General features: G+C 36.4%; 1 long non-coding RNA gene across 1 annotated transcript in view; it reads left to right on the top strand.

The window, feature by feature from the left end:
- Positions 1–11,513, top strand: part of LOC140608949 (uncharacterized) — a 33,061-nt gene extending 21,548 nt beyond the window's left edge. Inside the window, exon 3 of the long non-coding RNA XR_012010940.1 lies at positions 11,044–11,513. This is a non-coding gene — a long non-coding RNA (uncharacterized lncRNA). The remainder of the gene's footprint in view (positions 1–11,043) is intronic.
- The last annotated feature ends 1,673 nt before the right edge of the window (positions 11,514–13,186 follow it).

Genomic DNA, 13,186 nt, shown 5'->3' with positions numbered 1-13,186 from the left:
TGTACATTTTCTGAAGGACATTTTGGTTGCTTCCAAATTTTGGCAATTAGGAATAAAAATGCTATAAACATCTCGTATGCAGGTTTCTGTGTGGACATACATTTTCAACTGACACTAAGGAGTGTGATTGCTGGATCACATAGTTAAGACTATGTTTAGTTTTCTAAGAAGCTGTCAAACCATCTTCCTAAGTGGCCGTACCATTCTTTGATCAATGAGTTTCTGTTGCTTCGCATTCTTGTCAGCATTTGGTATTTCGACCATTCCAGTAAGTGTGCAGTGGGATTTCATTGTTTTTCCAATTCCTGAATGATTTATGATGCCGAGGGTCTTTTCATATGCCATCTTTATACCTTCTTGGTGAGATGTCTGTTTAGGTCTCTGGCTCATTCTTTAATTAGTTTATTTTCTTATTGTTGAGTTTTAAGAGTTTTTTGTAGATTTTGGACAAGAGTTCTTTATCAGACTTCTCTTTTACAAATACTTCCTCCCAGTCTGTTGCTTTTCTTCTCATTCTCTTAACATTGTTGTTCATAGAGCAGAAGTCTTTTACTTCAGTGAGGTCCAGCTTACCAAGACTTCCTTTCCTAGATTGTGCCTTTGGTGTTGTATCTAAAAAGCCATCCTCATACCCAAGCTCATCTAGATATTCTCTCACATTATATTCAGGAGTTTTACAATTTTACGTTTTATATTTAGGTCTGTGATCCACTTTGAGTTAATTTTTGTGAAGGATGTAAGGTCTGTACCTAGATTCATTTTTTGTATGTGGATGTTCAGTTGTATTAAAGTTTTATTTTATTTTTTTTATTTTTTTTTTGTATTAAAGTTTTAATGTTTGTTTTCTGACCTGTGTCTTCTGTGATAAAAACTTTGAAAAAAACTAAAACTATTTTTGCAATACATTTATTTTTAAAATGTATTGCAAAGTTAACATTAGCAACCGCTATCAAAGCCAAAAAAATCAAGAATTATAACCACAATGCTCATGAAAAGAATAGACTTTATAAAGACATCAGGCAAATACACAAGAGAACACTTTTACAGGAACCAGAAGAAACATTTCCCTATTGCATTTTAAATATCTTACTGGGAAAATAGTCACTAGTATTTCACTTTTAGCTTGGGTAGTATTAGTAATTATTAATCAGACAAATTCACACTAAAACAAAATGCTGTTTGTAAATAGGATGGCAAGCCACTGGTTTACAGAAATGCTGAGAAAAAGGAAAAGCAAGGAAAAGAAATATCTAGCATATTCATTAAGCCTCTAATTTTAATAATTTATATATCAATCTTTGCATACCCACTTTAAGCATTACTGCTAAAAAATTCTAAGGCTTGGAACTTCTCTTAGAAGGTAAACATTTATTCTTTAAATGTGAAAAATGCACATTTAGCCTAAGAAGAGGTATGGTGTGAAGGATTAAGAGTCATTGTTGATACCATGATACACTGTCTTTTCCTCAGTAAGCAGGCAATATTCTTTTCACCGTTCATTCTTAGGATGAGAAGTCAAAGGCTGTGGTGAGAGTGTGTGTGTTTACATGTGTGCGAGGGTGCCTATGTGCATATGTGTCTATATGTATACACATGCTCTCTTTCCATGTAAGTGATGAGGAGATAAATATAGAATTTTTTTCCAAGAGTTTGAGAACTGCATATTTATATATCTTCCTAAATCAAGCCCAAGTTAGTATTTCAAATGATGACATATACCCAGAAATGAAAGGAACAAAAATCACTGACAAAAAAGTTATGTGATATAGAAAAGAGAGTTAAATATGTGTGTGGAGAAGTTACACTGATTCAAATTTTGGTGGACATAGTTCCGTGCACACATTATTTCAATAACTTTTCCTTTTTGGAGGCATAAAAGAACGTATTTGGTTTTTTCTATCCTAGGTATATTATTAAAAGAAGCAGATTTCCCTTTCTCTTTCCTTTCAACCCTTGATCCGTTTTCCAGTTCCCCAGTGATTCTATGTCAGCAGGCTCTGTTTTTGACTAGACAAATAGTACACAGATTTATTCCTACAGAAACAATCTCTGGTAAAATCGTAGAGTGTCTGCTTGAATAATGCCCAAAAGTTAACTGCGTGCTTTCCACTGGCCAGAAACAACTCACAGAAAATAATCCACAAAGCAGTCAATGGAATATTATAACCCTCTTAGGGGAGCCATTGTACTATGAGAGAAATTTGAGGTGGAGAACCAGCCTTTACTTTTTACACATACACACACATACACACACACAGTATTGTGTATGGTACAAACTCTAGTAAGAACTAGTCAGACTATTAATCTGTGAAAATTTTTTACTTGAAGTCACATAATGTTATCTTAATATTCCTTTCATCCACATAGTATCTTGGTGATAATATTAAAAATGATATCCATTTATTACAGTTTTAACAGTGACAACGTCCTGGATGGCAGTCATTCCAAAATGAAAATGGACTGATGTTACTTCTTAGATATAATTTGATATGCATTGGAAAGTTGGTAATATGGGATGTGTACTCCTTATGCATCCCAGAACTTATTTCAGGCGAAAGAAAAATCTCACACTTTCAATGCATACGGGGATTCTGTATTTCTGAGATTGCTTATAGGCATTAATTTGACAAATTTCTTTTACTAGAGCCATTTTGAATTTGGTGGCAGGGTAGTGCTAAAGGTATGGACTGATGAAGACAAAAATAAATTTTTTAGAAATAAAACTCAAATTTGTCACATGGGAAAAAAACCATTAACTTTTCAAGTAAGAATGTTTGACTATTGTTATACCATGGTTCTGTCAATGTGCAGATTCACTGTTTTATGCTGACATGTTGCGTTCTAATTTTTGCATTATTTTGGGGAGTTCACACACTTTTGAAACTTTCTGTGAACAAATTTGAATCTAATATGCCTGAAAACAAAGAAAGGTGATTTTTTATAAAGGAAATCAGTGCACAATTAAAAGTGGAGACACATTCTCAATTTACATCAGTACAAATTAAATATGTACCTTGATGGTAAATGACATAAAGAATTAAAGTATTCTAAAGCCTGGGGATTTGGAAAATCTTTTCCCCTTCCAAAATGATATCCAAGGGGATTTCCAGACCTTTCTTCTCTATTACACTTGATAGCCTCCTATCTTATCACCTCAAATTCTGATATTTCCTAGAATATCTACAGATTTATACACAAACACACTAATTACTATATCTACACTGTGCTTCCTTTTGCCCTACTTATATTTGTCACTTCATCTATTTTCTGGATGGTCGCTTTTTTTTTTTTTTCCTCTGACTTCTGGGCAAGGGCAGTATTTACCATAAAAAGACTGAGAGCAACAAAGAGCAGAATGAAGGTAGAAGAACATACCCATGAGAATATGGATCTCATTCTATCACTCTTGCATCAGAGGTTATGCTCCAAGAGACAAAAAGAAGTGATCAGGTTTGCTGCCAGTTACAGTGCCTCTGAGAACACAGGACCTCCACAGTTTCTACACCCTTTATAATTATTTCCATGCACTCGTATGTCTCTATATTCTTAATGGGTAAGACAAATTTAAAAAAGGAGGAGATCGAAGGTAAAAATGGAGCCCTTACTCTCCATTTGTTAATAAGTATGAAGATTTTTTCAAACATCAATGAGCTTCTTTGTTCTTCAAAGACAGGAGAGAAAAAAAAGACATGGTTGACTTCACACTGTTAACGGACAGAGACAGAATTCAAGAGTCTGGTGGGAACAGGCAAAGCCAGTAGAGGGTAATTATGCAGCCAAATTCATGCCTTGAAGGAACACGAAAAGTATGAAAGACAGATCCTGGACAGAGAAGTGTGCTCCTAGTAGAGCCTTTTTCCCCAATTCATATTTCCACTTCTTCCCCAGCCCTTCCAGAACCATTATCACAGATGTAATGCCCCTAGTAGCAGCTTAGAGCTCATGAAATCCCAAATCCTGCAACCAAGGCAGGGTGTCCTCATTCCAGGGTCAGGCTGGGGTGTGATTAGAGCCACTAAACATAATATTTTGACTGAACATTCCTTGGTTTAATTTTTTTTTGCAATGTTATTCTTTATGCACAATACCTAGGCTAAAGAGAACATTGTGAGTCAGGATGGAAATACAACCAACCACTACTGACAACAATGCTTTTATTCATTTGCTCACTAAATATCAATAAATACTTATGAAAGTACTATAAGGATGTATTCCAATTTGCAAAGGAAAATAAAAGGTTTCTTAAAAGACAACAGGTTGGTGGTTATCTGAATATGGGAATATGGTGGGATTAAAATGTCTATATCAGTTATTCATTTTTCAACTTAGATAAGATTGTTTCTTCCCACAAAATGGCAAAGAATGAATTTCAATTCTTTTGATCACCACTAATAATATATTATGACTTCTCCAATTACATGTGCTGGGATAAGGTTTTCTTACCTTCAAAACATAGATAACTTATATACTAATTATTAAGACAAATCAAATATTCTAAAAAAATATTCTGTCTCTAACTAGATAGTTATATATACACACAAAGATCTCTCTATATAGATATATACTAACGCATGTAGAGAAGATATATTTCTATCATGTAACTGATACATATCTTATATCTAATATATGTCTTCTATCTCACATCTAGAGATATCTATGTTTCTAGAGATAATGATCAAGAATCTTTCATTTTTCTTAAGAATTAGGATATACACACTCACTGTCTCACACACACACACCCCTACTAATAAAGGTGTAGGGATGCGTGTGTGTGTGTGTGTGTGTGTGTGTGTATGTACCTACTACCTCAAAGTGGAAGATAAACTGGGAGAGTACTAAAGATTTTTGCCATAAAAATAATAAATAGAAAATGACATGATCTGAAAGGGACTTTATTCCTATATAATTTTCATAAGATTTTAAATTCACAATATGAAGAAAGCAAGCTTGTATTTGAAAAAGACACTATACAAAAAATTTTTTTCTGAATCCAGTTTCAGATGCAGAGAAATATTAAGAAACATTTTACTGCTAATCATACAAATTTAACTTTCACATCAATAAAAAACACTACATGATATTTAAAAATCTCCATACTACCACAAAAAATAGAATAATATTTAATGTTTATCTATTATCAAAACTTAATTTTTGCCAGTGCATATTTTAATTAAAAACAATCATAAAGATTAAGTTTATTTTAAAAAGAAAGGAATGAATTAAGGCAAAATAATATGATATAGTTGAAGAACTACAGTGAACAGTTGTAATCAATAAACTGAATTTCTGACTTCTTGTCAAATTCTAATTAATTGTTTTGACTTTAAATTTATATATCTGAATATACAATATTTTAATATGAAAGAGTTTGGCTTAAAAATGTTTGGCATTTCTCATAACACCTTAAAAATATAACATTTATATCTGTTATATTGTACCTGACACTACAGAAAAGTTTTTTCTTGATCTCATTAAGTTGAGCATAAAACTTCTATCTAAAAAAAATTTTAATAGATTTTATTTATTCATGAGACACACATAGAGAGAGAGAGGCAGAGACACAGGCAGAGGAAGAAGTAGGCTCCATGCAGGAAGCCCGATGTGGGAATTGATTCTGGTACTCTGGGATCATGCCCTGAACCAAAGGCAGATGCTCAACCACTGAGCCACCCAGGCGTCCCATCTATCTACAAAATTATCATCAAAATTGGAAGTATTTAACAGTATAATACCAGCTTATCGTTTACAAAGTAATAATTTATCATCCAATCTTAACTATTTTCATGTAGTAACATAAAGCTCTTTTCGTAACAATGATATCTATTTTGATGACCGTTTCTAAACAACTGCATTTTCCCATATAATTTCATTTATTCAAATACTTATTTCCAGTTTTCTATAAGTAGAATATTTACTGTTTTAGATAGTAGTTCTAGACAGACAAATTATCTTAAAAAGACTCAATCCTGGAATTTGTATTTGGACAAGAAAAGCTCATTAAGGTTTGTGACATGGAGGCTGACATAGCCAGGACATTCTCAATGTTCATGATTTACAAATACCATTACTATGATGAAAAATCTTCAAATAGTCTTGGAATAATTTAGACTTCTGATATTCTAGAACTCTAAATAAATATTCTAAATACATATATAAATATTACTTATGCATACAATCAATGCATATATGTGTATATGGATATTTTCCCCCAAATAAATAGTATTATAACAGAAAAGAAGTAAAAACCTAAACCTAATGAGTAACTAAAAGCCACTAACTTGATTTAAAATCAAGTCAAAAAGATCATGCTTCTCTGTCATTGAAGCAGCACAGGCTGTATGACTACTGTCTCATTCTTTCCCACACTAGTATCTGATGTCAGGGGGACATATATTTGGATTCCCAAATTCTTGCCTCCCTAAGGGAATTTTAATTTCCATACAATTCTCAGTAGTGAATATGAACCATCATTTCACATCATAGAACATTTCTTTCAATGTAGCAGATGCTAAAGATGACATATTTAACTGAATCACACTTCCACATGATACAATGCATTGTATTTGCATTATAGTTGGAAATAAAAGTAACCTATAGAGGCAAAGAAAATATTCTAATAATATATTTAATGTAGATGATAAAAACTTTTTTTAAAAAAATTGCTCCTTTTCTATTTTCATATTTTTTGGCAAGAAGTAAAATACTTAGAAATCTCCCAGGACTGAATTTTAAAATTTAAAATCAAGATGTTACTTTTTTAAATTAAAAATGTTAAAATTTGCATTGAAATAGTATAGGTTTTAATGCTTTAAATTTAGAATGCTTCTTGGTTTCCCAGTTTATACATAGCCTGTATTAAATACCACATAATCTTTGTAGAAAAAAGAGAAACTAAAGATACTATCTTCAAAAATATTCCTCATTTGCTTTTAATATGGAATGTCAATCTAAAAACTACATATTTTAGACAGACTTTGTAAACTTTTTCAGCTATAATTACTAGGAAATGGTAATTCTTAGGTGACAGATGAGCCCTATTAACTTTGTAATCCTTTGAACAAAGACATTTTGCTAATTATTGTACATGTACATCACTTTAAAATTTATATTTTAAGTAGAGAATAAAAACCAACAGGATATAACTTCTCCAGATAATTGCCTCTTAATTTATAATTACAGTATATCTAGGAAAAAAACTTCTAAGAAGCATTTTGTTATTTTTGTTGTTGTTATGAAATGATCCATAACATGTAGATGTGGAAAATCCCTATTTTTCCAATGGTCAGATGTTTTGAACCATAAAAATGGCTGAGTCTACCACTACGGAAATTAAACCTGAAAGATATATTTCCTTGTTTTGTTCCTCTTCTTTCTTTTTCCTCTGAATTACCTGCTTTTGCTACAAATTTTAGATTCCCTTCATTTACATTTTAAAATTTATTAACCTCTTAAGCAAGTGAACAAGATAGTCCAATCCAGTTATGTGGCTAAAAGGTGATAAAAAAGAATGCTGCACCACAAAGTTGTTTATTATTATTATTATTATTATTATTCCCTGTGTTATTTTAAATGTTTAGATGTTCTGGAATGGAAAAGTTGTACTGGGAACAAAATATACTTAGAACTACAGGCCATGTTTCCTAAAAAGACTACTTTCCACACCTGTATGATCCACCACTGAAATCTGAATGTAGGAAAAAATAGAAAAAAAAAAAACAAAACTTAAAAAAAGAAAAATTGGAAAATATACTTAAGTGTTGGAGAAGTTAAAGTCTGTCAGGGCCACTAGATTTAGATATTTTAATTACCAGGAATAACAGTCCACCAAAAGTATTTCACAAAACACAATGACATTTCTGAGAATTACCTAGAAAATCAGTTCTCAATATGTTTAATACCTAAGAACATTCCTCCAATAGATTCTGCTAATATGAAACTGGCTTTTGAAATTCTGAGAAGATTGCAATTTCACTTGTGACACTGAATTATACCTTGTCAGCGCCATCTATCAGTTGCAGTTTAAACTGCAATGAAAAAGAGATTCTAAAGGCCTCTGACTAGAAATAACCAAAATAATTTCTTAAATCATGTAATATGCAGTTGTGTCTAATAGGAAACATTTTATTTTGAACTCATTTTATATTTTTTCTATGGCCTCATAATATATGATGTTGGTGGTTTCCAGTTAGTTGAAAATATGTAGTCACATAATCTATGAATATGTAGAGATCTACATGTCACACAAAAAATGCAGTTTCCTAGACCAATTACTACTTGAAAATTCAATTATTTTCATAACAGTGGAAAATCTTTTTAGGACAATATAGTGTGCTAAGAGTTTTTCCATGTCTTTCTAACCATGATGGTATGTCACACAGTGAATATTTTATATCCTGCTGGCCTTCTCTAGGGTCTAAAAAAATCCTATCTGCTTTGCTAGTACAGATATGAACTTGACATTTAAAGGCCTAGGAGGTTAGTCTTTACTTTTCTCTTGTGATACTTGATAATAAAAGAAATGAAGCTTATTACTAAATCATTATAGCATTATTACAAAATGTTTTCATATTGGTTTTGAGCCTGCGGAATGGGAAGCACGCGTTGGAGCCTTTGCTTCAGTTACAAGACATTAAAGTCTGTCATGGGCATGTGGTGTATAAAAGCTTTCCCAAAACTAAGTCAATTGGCTCCATTCTCATTTCCTTCTTTCCTTGTCTTTTTCCTCTTTCTCCTCCTCTTCTGACAGAAGCAGAAATATTTGAGCATTTTGAAATAAATGTCCTTCTGAGGCCCAACATGTATCTCTTTTCACTACACAATTAGAAAAGCAGAAGAGGCTATACAAACTCGAGAACCACTCCAAACTGAGAGGCTGAAGGGTGAGCAGGTTTTCAAGATGAAACACAAACACTGCCCCATGGGTAACTGAATTGGCTTTGGCACTTGAATCTACACCAAAGACTGAAAAAGATAATTTGCTTATAAGCATAAACAATAAAAAGTTGTAAACATTAGTAATTTGCCTCAAGGTATTTCTTCTTTCACATGTAGTCTCCATTATGTATTACAAATGAAATGAATGAAAATATTTGTTGGATTTTAAAGCTCTATTTGGTTGACTTCTTTAAAAACTTTATAAGTTTAAAGGCCCACAAATAACGCTCCAATTGTTTTTGTTTTTAGCAAGAGTCTTCGGTTTGCACTTTCCAGAACTCAGCAATACAAAGGCTTTTCATTTTTGGGAAAGGAAGTTTTTTATACCCTTGGTTGACTTCAAAAAAACAATATGGGACATAAATGTAGGCCATTTAAACTAGTCGTTTGGGTGAAAATCTCTCTGTCTTCATCTCACTCAAAATATTACCTAAATGTAATCTGAACCATTTAGAGTAGCTCTACTTAAACCGTGTTATGTTTTCAGTAGTAAAGACTGATAACTTGATAGTTCCCAAGGGTTTGATTCTTACAGTTTAAGTAGAGAGTTGACATTACATGCTATTTTTCTGAAAATCCCCAAGGCTATGTTAGAGATGAGATAAGTAAAGATGTATAGAGCTGTTTAAAAATTTGTGGGTATCTTCAAACCAGTACTATTAGTCAACCTTCCTATAGGTCTATTCATTTCCACTCTAATATTTTCATTGGTAATTAAAAGAAGATAGTGAAAAAGTTCTAAATATATATGTATATCTTGATTGTACTCTAAAATTTGCCATTAAAAACACTTTGTAGGCATTATTTTTTTGGAGGTTCTGAGTTCATTTTTTTCATTCTCTAACACCAAATTTGATTTTTGTTACCAGAAAGGCACTTAGTTCAGGCCATCATAAATTATCCTCTGGGTATGGCTCTCCTTCTAACTATGTCCTTAACCTCAGTCTCATCATTTGTCAGTAGATCCTTCCCAGATTGATCTTTCTAAGGTGTTTACCTCACCATCACTGCATAAAAATACATACTGGTCCTCAACAACACTCCCTCATGACAAAACTTCATATCCCTACTTCTCTATCTCAAACTTGAAATTCAGCTACATCGAACAGATGACAATTATTTTAAAGATTCTGAGCTCACTTGCACTCCTTTCCCCACCCTCTTCCCCACACACTCCTATCTTCCAAACTCCTATGTTTAGAACTTCCTCACTCATTTTTTAGTACCTACTAAAATGACACTTCTATGAGAAATCTTTCCTGACCTCTTAAACCCATCTACCAGAATGCATGCCTGATCCATTTAGTAACCCTAGCACTGGACAATGCCTGACCAGAGCGTGTTGATCAATGTAAGTTTACTGAATAAATGGATAAAAAAAAAAAAAAAAAGTCAACTCAGTAACTTTAGAAACAAGGAAACTGATAGGTTAAGAAACATAAGTCCAAATTGGGGGAATAAAAAAAAAAAAGCATTACAACCCAGATAACAATTATCATTCAGTGTTCTTCCCTTTCTTATATCTTGATAGTAATTCCTAAAAATTCTTAGTATCAATAACATTAGTTTATGACTGTATCTTAATTATATACAACGGCCTGGTAAGAATAATATGCTATGCTTTTTTTTCTTTTTATTTAAACAAAGTATCTAATCTAGAACAGTGAAATTTGAATTTAGTAGTCTCCGCACCATGCCTGGGGTAGAGAGCACAGCTTTGGGAGCTATGATTGAGTGACAGCCCTACTTATGAAGTAACCAGGCTGCCCACTTAGCCCTCTTTTCCATGGTTTCTTAAATACTTGGGTTTTCCTGACTTTTTTTTTTTTTTTTTTAAGGCTGGAGAAGTACAGCCAGCTGGCTAGAATCTGCTTCCCATGTGTTCTTAATAACTTTTATTTCCCTAAGGGCTAGCCTATGCTTCTCAAACCTGGCTACACATGAGAATCACCAGGGTAACTTTTAAAAAAATACCAATGTGTGAACCCATAACCAAAGATTCTGATTAAATTGGTCAGGGGTGGATCTTGGGCAACAGGTTATAAAATCTCCCATCTGATTCTAATGTGTGGCTATAGCCCTGACCATCTCTACTTTTCACTTTTCCAGGTGAAATACCAGAATGCCCTGACCTTTTATTCGATCTGCACATCATTTCTGCACACAACTTCCAGGGCAGGGGATGCTGCATGCTCCATACATACTGACTCATCAAATGTGGAAGGAATGATGCATTTGAAGGGATTATTCTTCCCTTTTCCTTCTGTTTTAGTTTGGGAATGTGGATAGTCAGTAATGCCTGTGACGACCAATTGGAAGAGAAGAAATCATTGTAGTCTTCACCATCAATGTGTGACTCTGTCTTAAAGAGAATATACTGGGGATCCTGGGTGGCTCAGTGGTTTAGCGCCTGCGTTAGGCCCAGGGTGTGATCCTGGAGACCCGGGATCGAGTCCCATGTTGGCCTCCCTGCATGGAGCCTATTTCTCCTTCTGCCTATGTCTCTGCCTCTCTCTCTCTCTCTCTCATGAATAAATAAATAAAATCTTTTTAAAAATAAATAAAAAATAACAAAAGAATATACTGCAATCCTACTCAGCCTTGATTTTGGAAAGCCCTCCCCTTCCCCCAGGCTGAGGCACGTGGTCAAAAGAACATGAGCACAGGACAGGTAACCAATTCCTCTTAATTTATCTTTAATTCCCGGTATTTTCTTACTAAATTCCCATTGCTCTAAACTCAATTCTCCCTTGATTGGAACAAGTGATCTGAAACAGGTCCTACATACATATTACATGTTAAAAAGATACTACTAGTATTAATAAAAAATAGGATAACGATCTACACCTCCCGTAACAACAGAAGAGATAATAGCACTTTCATGCCTTACGACTGCCTAATTGGTGAAGCATCTCTTGAGACCTTAATTTTGGTGTTCGTGGGGCGGTAAAGGGAAAAGGGGCCGCCGCCAAGCTGCCACTGGCACTCAGACGGTGTTGGACACCGAAACCTTCGGGCTATATATTCTGAGCGCCGGTGGCCAATTTCAGCACTGTGTAAACTGACCACTCAGCAGAGAAATCTGGTTGCGAATTAAACGTATTGAGGATCTGGCTTAAGGAGCATATGCTAGAAGGTGCGACTAAGAGAAAAGGGGGAATTACCAGAGTGATTCGGGAGGCCCCAGCCCGCGGCCACGGGGCCAGGAACCCGCAGGGCGCCGGCCTCGCCCCCGTGAGCACGCGCGGCCCGCTCCCCTGGCCGACGACCACGGCTGCAAGAACTGCCACGGCGCAGAGGCCCACCTGGCGCACACGCGCGTCGCCTGCGCCCACACCCGGACGCCCCTGAGGTCTACTAAAGCCCTGATGGGCGTAGACCGCGTCACTTCCGCCCGGCGCGTTGCAGGCTGGGAAGGAAGCCTCACGCCGGAAGCCGGCCTACGTGGCCCGCTCTTCCGCGCAGGGCTTGGCACCCCCTGGGACAGCGTCAGAGACCAAGCGCCCGAGTGGCCCCGGGCCTGGCAGGATGGCAGCCCAGGGCCTTCTGCTCAGGCCGCGGCATCTCACCCTTGAGCGGACCTGCTTGTCCTTGCAGATGACGCCCCCTCGCCATTCAGAAAAGGCGTCCGCCCCCCCCCCCCCCAAGAGGACCACAGCGACTGCCGTGTGCTTACCTGCGTCGCCGTCAAGCAGTCTTACTACTGTTCCTCGCAGGCCGCCGAACGTGTGACGTGAGCCGGCTGACACACGGCGTCCGGAAGACCACTGTCCTGCGCCAGCTTCTCTATCCGGGAGCGAGGGTTGGCTTGTCCGCTCTGGCAGAGACGGGACGACCCCCCGCTCGGGCCCGGGCTGTCCGTGACTCGTGGTCCTAGGAACGCCGCCACGCAGAGATACCTGCAGTGCGGCCTGCTGCAGCCCCGCCCGGACCCCGGGCCCTTAGAGGAGTCCAGGTTGATGAACCAGCCTCAACAGCCTGGAGCTGAGGAGCAGCCCATGGGCTCCTGGCGACTTTCCGGTTCCCGGGAGCCCTTGCTAAGTTGCATTCAGATTAGTTCGGGAGGGATCCCCGGGTGGCTCAGCCGTGCAGCGCCTGCCTTCGGCCCAGGGCGTGATGCTGGAGTCGCGGGATCGAGTCCTGCATCATCGGGCTCCCTGTGTGGAGCCTGCTTCTCCCTCTGCCTGTGTCTCTGCTCCTCTTTCTCTGTGTGTCTCTCATGAATAAATAAATAAAATCTTTTAAAAAAATT

The sequence above is a fragment of the Canis lupus genome, chromosome 18 (assembly GCF_048164855.1).
Source record: "Canis lupus baileyi chromosome 18, mCanLup2.hap1, whole genome shotgun sequence".
In the NCBI taxonomy this organism is placed as follows: domain Eukaryota; kingdom Metazoa; phylum Chordata; class Mammalia; order Carnivora; family Canidae; genus Canis; species Canis lupus.
The sequence above is the reverse complement of the archived record's forward strand: the minus strand, read 5'-3'. Positions and strand labels throughout refer to the sequence as shown.